Genomic DNA, 8,202 nt, shown 5'->3' on the forward strand with positions numbered 1-8,202 from the left:
CCCAACTCCAATTGCAGGTAGACTCTGCCCGGACTCCTACGGGAGCCGGACCTCATCCCCAACTCCGACTGCAGGAAGACTCCGCCCAGACTCCTACGGGAGCCGGACCTCGTCTCCGACTCCGGCTACAGGCAGACTTCGTCCGGACTCCTACGGGAGCCGGACTCTGCCCACGACTCCAATTGCAGGTAGACTTCGTCTGGACTCCTACAGGAGCTGGACTTCGCCCCCAACTCCAATTGCAGGTAGACTCTGCCCGGACTCCTGCGGGAGCCGGACCTCATCCCCAACTCTGATTGCAGGAAGACTCCGTCCGGACTCCCACGGGAGTCGGACCTCATCCTCGACTTCGACTGAAGGAAGACTTCGTCTGGACTCCTACTGGAGCCAGACTCCGAGCTCCTCTCAGACGGGTAGCTAGCCACCTCTCTCCGCCAGACACTCCAGCCAGACTTCGGCCGACAGGCCTGGACCCTCTAGCGGGCCACCGCATTTCTACGGAGATCGTACTCCAACCGGACTTCGGCCGACAGGCCTGGACCCTCAAGCAGGCCGCAACAACGGCCACGACTCTGCTCCACTTCCTGCGATGGATTCCGCACGGCTCCATCACTCCCTGGCGGGCTGCATTAACGGCCACGACTCTGCTCCGCTTCCTGCGACGGATTCCACACGGCTCCATCACTCCCTAGCGGGCCGCAGTAACGGCCATGACCCTGCTCCACTTCCTGCGATGGATTCCGCGTGGCTCCATCACTCCCTGGCAGACCACAATAACGGCCACGACTCTGCTCCACTTCCTGCGATGGATTCCACACGGCTCCATCACTCCCTGGCAGATCACAATAATGGCCACGATCCTGCTCCACTTCCTGTGACTGATACCGCACGATTTCTCTATCCTCTGGCAAGTCGCGACAACAGACGCCGCTCCACTCCCCGCGACAGATCCCACGTGGCATGTCCCGGTGATAGCCACGATTTCACTCCACTACTTTTCGCAACAAACTCCTCCTGACCATGGGCAGCCCACTGCCAGACGGTTACAAACATCGCTATCAGTCTGTTGCTCCCTCCGCCTATAAAAGGGGGACCCCAGATACATTATCCTCTAAGCTCTCATTTCTTACCTAAAAACTCTGCTAAAATTTTCGTTCGAGCACTCCATTCTTGTTGAGGCAGAGAACTGACTTAAGCATCGGAGGGTCTTGCCGGAGTAACCCCACCTTCGGTTTAGACTTTTTTTGCAGGTCCCGGTGGCGACCGCGACTCCCTCGACTCCAGCTTCTCCGGCGCAGGCGAATTTTTGCACCAACAGGATTGGCGCTAGAGGAAGGGTCCTGTGTCTTCGCAGCACCCTTGTTCTTAAAGGAGCGCTCAACGGAACCGCCTCCGGTCATCTTTTCCGACATCCACTCCTCCTTCCCCCACTTGATCTTCGCCCGATGCCTCCCTGCAAAGCATCCACACGGTGATCTACGACCTCCGCGATCAGATCTCAGGCTCCGGCTGTTGGGAATAGTGTCCCAAAGCCAATCGTCAGCCTGTTGACGGTTGTGCTCCTTTTGTATTAGTACATGAATTATAAATAAATAAAAATTATTTTGGTATTTTTTCATCACAAATGTTTCATCTTCTAATGAACTCCTATGTTGTGGTGAAGTCCTTAGGACTATTTAGACTCGACAAAGGAGGATTTGTCGTTTAGTCCTTAAACATGTTCGCGACCAAATGATACGTTGTTACCAAGGACGACAATATTTATCGAGCATAGGTCGTTGTGTGCCATATGGGTTGGTTGTCCTCATAACCAAAGAGTGTGGAGACACTGGTATGGCATACAGGTGAGATGTAATGGTATATCTGCACTGAACGTGACCAACTCCGGAGCTATTTCTGCTGTCAAGATTTGCTCCGATGGGATATGGGTATAAATGTCCCTCCGACCTGAGACCGCCACGGTGACTTGCAAGCAACTCACTGCACTTAGGCACTGGACTACCTGAATTTCTAATTCAATGACGGAAGGTTGCTGGGTGTAGTCAAGTACTTGACTTATCGGTGCGTGTGTCAAGATGGGATTGACCACTCCAGTTTAGGAGCTGTGTACAGTCGTGTTTCAATTTAGCAAAACCTTGGCCAGGGTAGTCCTAGTGAGGAGTCACAGGACTAATTGAGTTGAGCACGATTCGGATGATATCATCAGGGTTGACAGTTTAACCCTGAGTCATCCTAAACACAGGGGTCAAAAGGGATGAATTATACGGTAACCATATTCACGTAGGTTCTGAATGTTGCGATTGCGATTATTCGACCTATCCGGTCATCGGGTACCATTGCTAGATGGTCACTTCGATTAGTACAGAAATTGGTTCCTGTGCTACCGGCTTAGGTTCGAACCTGCGGGGTCACACACATTAGAGGTTCCTTTCTGATCTGATGGCTGATTATGAGTCTTATCTATCTGGAACTCTATGATTGAGAATTAAGATTCTCTAATCATGAGTTCCACACATTTTGGGTATCGGGGTCAAAATTTTAAATTTCGAATTTTGAATTTGAAATTTGAACTCTTTGATCAGGGTTTCATATCGATGGTCTCTGATGCCTGATTGCCCATCGGATTTGGACTCAACATTTATGAGAGGTTTAATTAGTGATTTAATCACTAATTAACGCAATTTGATTGAGTAATTATTTTTGGATCAAGTCCAATTGAATTGGATTCAGTTTGGATTGACCCGATTAGGTTAAATGTTGACCTAATCGCTAAGGTGGTTTAGTCCCTGATTTGATCAGGGATTATGTTTAGTTAATTTCTGATTTGATTAGGATTTTATTAAGCCTAATTAAGCTTAATTATGTTGGGTTTAATTTGGTCTAATTGTGCTCAACCTATTTTAAACTAGGTTGGCTCAATTTGAATCAAACCACCTTGTTTTAAATTCCCTGCATCACCCAACTTCCTTGCACCCATTTGAATTCACGAGAAGAAACTTCTCGTGAAATTTTTCTCACGTAAAACCCTTCCCCACGTCCTCATTTGTGCGCCATATGGATGGATAAATTAATTAGTTAGCCATTCAAATTCAAAGCATGTTTGAATTTGAATGGATAACTTATCACTTGCCCTTTCATCTTTATCCATTTTGTGCGCCACATTACTTACACGAGAAAAGGTTTCTCGTGAAACTTTTCCACGCACAAAGAGCCACGCCCCTTCTCTTCTCACACCCAAAAGGATAGGGATAAGTTGGTTTTCATTTGAATTCAAATTTGATTTGAATTCAAATGTGTAACCTCTTGTCTTTATCCTCTCACGCGAATAAGACACGTTCGACGTTGTTTTAAAAAGAGGAGAAAGGTGGGACGTGCGTAGAAAAATTAGGAGAGAAACTTTGAGGCGTGAGGAAGGCTTCTGCACAAGGTGAAGGTCCAAAACCTTCCGAGAGAAAAAGAAAGAAAAGAGAGAAAATTGGGCGCAGGGTTTTTGGTGTGTACCCTAGGGTTTCTACCTAGGGTTCGAAAAGTGAGATTGGTGTGCCACGAGTATCGTGAGTCCACCAAATTTCAGAGAGAGATCCATCAGCCTCTCAAATAACTGTGCAGACGATTCGGAGCATCCGAGAAGTCGGCACACATCGATCGAAGGAGTTCGATCAACATCTGCCATCAAAAGGGTGAAATCACGAACTAGCATTCGTGAGGAGCTGATCAGACGGAAGCTTCGTGTGGACGATCCGCAGAGGCCAGACAGTTGGGTGACTGCAATGTGACGATCAGAGCCCTCCGACAGTGATCAGATTACGGTGATCGACTACCCGCAAAAGGTGATGTGTTCTGAACACAGTATTGTAAAACGTTTACTGATTCAAATTTAAATGCATGCTGTTGTATCATATTTAGATCCTAGTGTAGGGTTAATTAGTATTAATTAATAAGATTAATTAATAATTCTACTGTAAAATAATAATTTTAAAAAAGTTTTAAAATTACCATTTTGCCCCTGCACTAAATTTTCGCTTCAATTGGTATCAGAGCAGGTTCTAGAATATGATATACATATGCATGTGTAGATTAAGGTGTAATCTATAAGTTTAAATTTAAAATTCAAAATTTAAAATTTGAAATTCAAAAAGATTTGAAATTTGAAATTTGTTAGAAGTTTCAAATTTGAAATTCAAAATTTGAAATTTGAAATTTGGTTGAAATCTCAAATTTGAAATTTGAAATTTGAAATTCAAAATTTGAAATTTAAAATTCAAAATTTAAAATTTGAAATTTGAAATTTGGTTGAAATCTCAAATTTGAAATTTGAAATTTGAAATTCGAAATTTGAAATTTGAAATTTAAAATTCAAAATTTAAAATTCAAAGATTGAAAATTCAAAATTTGAAATTTGGTTGAAATCTCAAATTTGAAATTTAAAATTTGAAATTTGAAATTTGAAATTCAAAATTTAAATTTTGAAATTTGTATATTTAGATATACTTGATCCAAGTAGCAAGTAATCTAATTGGGTTGGTTGCCATGGCCGTCCGGTCATAGGAGAAAAGTAGGGTTTAAAGGCCCTCTCTTCCCATTTGATGGGGTCTCCTATGGCGGTAGGGGTGCCGATGCAATTATATCCCATGCCGATGGAGCAGCGAAAGAACTTAATTAAGAAATTTATCATGAATATGTTAGATTAGATCTAAAAGAAAATTTATGATTTATTTTGAGTTATTTTCTGTTATGAAATGAGCAATAGAATTGCTGTTTATAAAATGTGCTGACCCGTTTGTGAAATGAGTTAACACATTTGGTGAACAGAAAATAAAATCTTTCAAATTTGAAAATTATTTTCGAAATGCCAAACCCTGATCCATCAGCCCAAGTACTTAATTAAAAGAATTAAGTGTTGTCTAGTAGGTCTAGAATTGTGAATTAAGACCTAAGACAATTGCATAAACTTTTGGGTCAATGGGTTAGATGAATTAGGTCCATAATTGGGTTAGACCTAAGGTTAGTTTAAAAAAATGGACTAATTGGAGTAATTGGTCAAATCTAATCAAAAGTTGAATTAGATTAGGTCAAGGATACTCTAGACTCAACTTCAATAGTTGTAGTTGAATGGGTCCATGTCTTTAACTAGACCAAGATGGACTTAATTCATGGCTACGCGGTGGAGCTCTATTTACTAAGTTGATCAAAATTAAAACTAATGAACCGGTTGGTGTCTAAGGTAAGTTCGGCAGTTTTGACCAGTGGTTCTTAAGCGGGAGCTACTCGCATTGATTCGATCATTGACGAGTTAATGGCAAATCCCCATCACTGATCTCACTTACCTGGCCAATCTGGTAAGTTAGATTTTGATTAGATCACTTGGTGATTAGAGCTCACCCATGTCATTAGGTAAATCAGTATGACTGATTTAGGTGCTCCTAATACCAGCTTTAATTAAATCCTTTTTAATCTGACTTGGTGAAGTCAGTGGGAGGATTGAAATTGGCTGGATGATTTCTTCTCTACTATTCTTTAATAAAATCCTCAAAATTATTAGGTCCCTAAAATGATTAAGTTATAATGATAACTAAGTCATAGCCTCCCATTAAGTGAATGATAATGAGTCCATTAGTTCAATGATCATTGGAGGCCCAAAGGCCTGGTGCTCATTGGCTAATGGAATTATTATTCATAATATGATAACTTGATTGAGTCTTTCTGATGGTGGTTAGGTTGGCCGGCCAAAGTCGGGCCTGATCATTTATTGGTCCGATTCACTAAATTAAGTCATGTTAATGGTTGGACCTAACCAGATCTTTTCAGTGGAGGCCAAAGCCTACTGATTAGGTTCTGGGGCAAAATAAATTACTAGAAGTTGTTTAGAGAAACAACTGGTTAAGAACCTACCCATAGATGCACATGGGTTGACCAACCAAAGTTGGGCTCGTGTGTAGTCTGTGTGGATTCTAGTATCCATTAAGGAATTAAAGTAATTTCTCGAATTGGAGGATAAGGCTACCAGTTCGTAAAATATTGGGAAAAACTTTAGACTAAAGTCCAAGTCTTTAGTATTAATTTATGTACTAATAGAGGTCTCGTTTTCCTTTAAGCAGCTATGGCCACTACCCTGTCGCTCCGATCATTATTAGATAATGACAAGCTCATGGGACCCAATTTCGATAGCTGGTATCGAAAATTGAAAATCGTCCTTGAGCATGAGCGGATCCTTTATGTAGTAACGGATCCAGCACCTGAGGAGCCAGCTCCGAACGCTAGTAAAGCGATCCGAGACACTTACTTGAAGTGGCTCAATGACCGCACCACCGTTCGATGTATTATGCTGGCAGCAATGAATGACGAGTTCAGCCGAAGGTTTGAGAACGCCCAGCCACAGGAGATGCTTCAAATGTTGAACGACTCCTTTGGCACACCTGACGACGTTGAAAGGCACAAAACTAGTTGTGCTATTTTCAATGCTCGGATGAGGGATGGGGCCTCAGTCACTGATCATGCACTGTATATGATCGAGATGATTGAGCGCCTAAGCAAATTGGGCTTTCCTCTGCACGAGCAGCTCGGTAAGGATGCGATCCTTAATTCCTTGCCCAAGTCCTTCCTCCCATTCCTTACTCATTTTCGAATGACAAAGCCTGCAGTAAACTACCACGGATTGTTGGGGTTGCTGCAGAACTTTGAGAAGGATCACCAACTCCATAAGGAGTCGGTGAATGTAGTGGGAGGGTCTTCTTCTCGTCGTCAACCCTTTGGGAAGGGGAAAAAGAACAAGAAGAAGAAAAATAAGAAGGTGCAATCTCATGCTGGGACAGTAGCACGGGGTCAGACCAAGAAGCGCAAGCATGACCAGAGCCAGGCGGAGTGCTTCTTTTGCAAGAAGCACGGGCATTGGAAGAGGAACTGTCCTCAATACATTGCCTCCCTGGACCCGAACAGGCCAAAGAAGAAGCAAGGTAATTATATGATAACTCCTTGCAACTTTTCGATTTGTGATACTACTGCCTGGGTATTGGATACCGGAAGCCCTTATCATATTTGTAATTCGATGCAGGGTCTGCAGGTCAGTAGGAGATTTGATGAAGGCGAGAGGTTCCTGAATGTTGGAGATGCAAGCAAAGTTTCAGTTCTAGCTTTAGGAATCATGAGTCTTGTAATCAATTCTCGTAATGTAATTCTGAGTGAATGTCACTATGGTCCAAGTTTTTTATTAAATATTATTTCTGTAGGTCTTTTGGCCATGTACGGTTATGATTTTTTAATAAAAAAAAATATTTGCAATATCATTTTGAATGGTGTTACAATATTTGTTGGACAATTAAATAATGGAATTTACTTACTATCACAGCCTGTTAATGTGGTTCAAAAATTCGATAAATGCTCTAGAATAGATAATGTGTCAGAAGTCTACCTTTGGCACTGTAGGCTAGGTCATATCAATAAGAACAGGATAAACAGGTTGGCTCAAGAAGGAATTCTTGAAGTTAGTGATTGCGAATCACTTCCAACCTGTGAGTCCTGTCTTCTTGGAAAGATGACCAAGTCACCTTTTACTGGAAAAGGTGAGCGAGCCAGTGAACTCTTAGGTCTGGTACATTCTGATGTATGTGGACCCATGAGCTCAAGTACAAGAGGTGGATTTTTCTACTTCATAACCTTCACAGACGACCTATCTAGGTATGGGTATGTCTATTTAATGAAGCATAAGTCGGAATCATTTGAAATGTTCAAACTATTCCGAAATGAGGTAGAAAAACAAACTGGGAAGTGTATTAAAACTCTTCGATCTGATCGAGGAGGTGAATACCTTTCCAATGAGTTTCTGACGTATCTAGGGGAGAATGGGATTCTCTCTCAGTGGACTCCTCCTGGAACACCATAGCATAATGGTGTGTCTGAAAAGAGGAATCGGACCCTGTTAGACATGGTTCGATCCATGATGGGGTTTGCTGGTCTGCCGATCTCCCTCTGGGGATATACGCTCGAATCAGCTTGTTACCTTCTAAATAGAGTTCTGAGTAAGTCTGTAGCCAAAACGCCATATGAGATATGGATAGGACGTAAGCCAGTACTCTCGCACCTTAGGGTTTGGGGGTGTCCGGCTTATGTTAAACGTTTAATTACAGACAAGCTTGGACCTAGGTCTGACAAGTGTAATTTTATAGGGTACCCAAAAGAGACCAAAGGGTATTATTTCTACCTTGC

Source organism: Elaeis guineensis, chromosome 3, assembly GCF_000442705.2.
Source record: "Elaeis guineensis isolate ETL-2024a chromosome 3, EG11, whole genome shotgun sequence".
Classification (NCBI taxonomy): Eukaryota; Viridiplantae; Streptophyta; class Magnoliopsida; order Arecales; family Arecaceae; genus Elaeis; species Elaeis guineensis.